This window comes from Penaeus monodon, chromosome 24 (assembly GCF_015228065.2).
Source record: "Penaeus monodon isolate SGIC_2016 chromosome 24, NSTDA_Pmon_1, whole genome shotgun sequence".
In the NCBI taxonomy this organism is placed as follows: Eukaryota; Metazoa; Arthropoda; class Malacostraca; order Decapoda; family Penaeidae; genus Penaeus; species Penaeus monodon.
The window spans coordinates 25,459,579-25,459,972 of record NC_051409.1 but is presented as its reverse complement, the minus strand read 5'-3'; the positions used below and the strand labels follow the sequence as shown (position 1 = coordinate 25,459,972).

General features: G+C 30.2%; 1 protein-coding gene across 1 annotated transcript in view; it reads right to left on the bottom strand.

The window, feature by feature from the left end:
- LOC119588678 (diacylglycerol O-acyltransferase 1-like) overlaps positions 1 to 394 on the bottom strand; it is a gene marked incomplete in the record, with an annotated part of 67,292 nt that overhangs the window by 4,363 nt on the left and 62,535 nt on the right.

The following is a 394-nucleotide window of genomic DNA, read 5'->3' as shown; positions in this document are numbered from 1 at the left end:
TTTGTTATACATGATAAACCTGTTATTATATCATGCAGGCATTAACTGATAAATTTTTATTATCAGTAACCTTTGATAAATACTTGTAAGATGTTTTTATTTCCTGTAGGTTTATTTTTCAGTGAAAACATACTGGGAGACTTTAGCAGGACTAACTTACTACATGGAATGCTGCCACCATGTTGTACTTCATGTCAGTGAAAAAGTTCAATACCAATCACTATACCAATCTTCAATGGCCCCTTGCATAAATAATGCAAACAATTTAGCATCAAAATTAATAAAGAAGTAAACTTACAATAAAATAATAATCTAAAGAATGATTATAGCAATTTAGGAGATGACTGACAAGAAGGATTACATATCCTGTTCTGAATCCTGCAGTATGTTTATC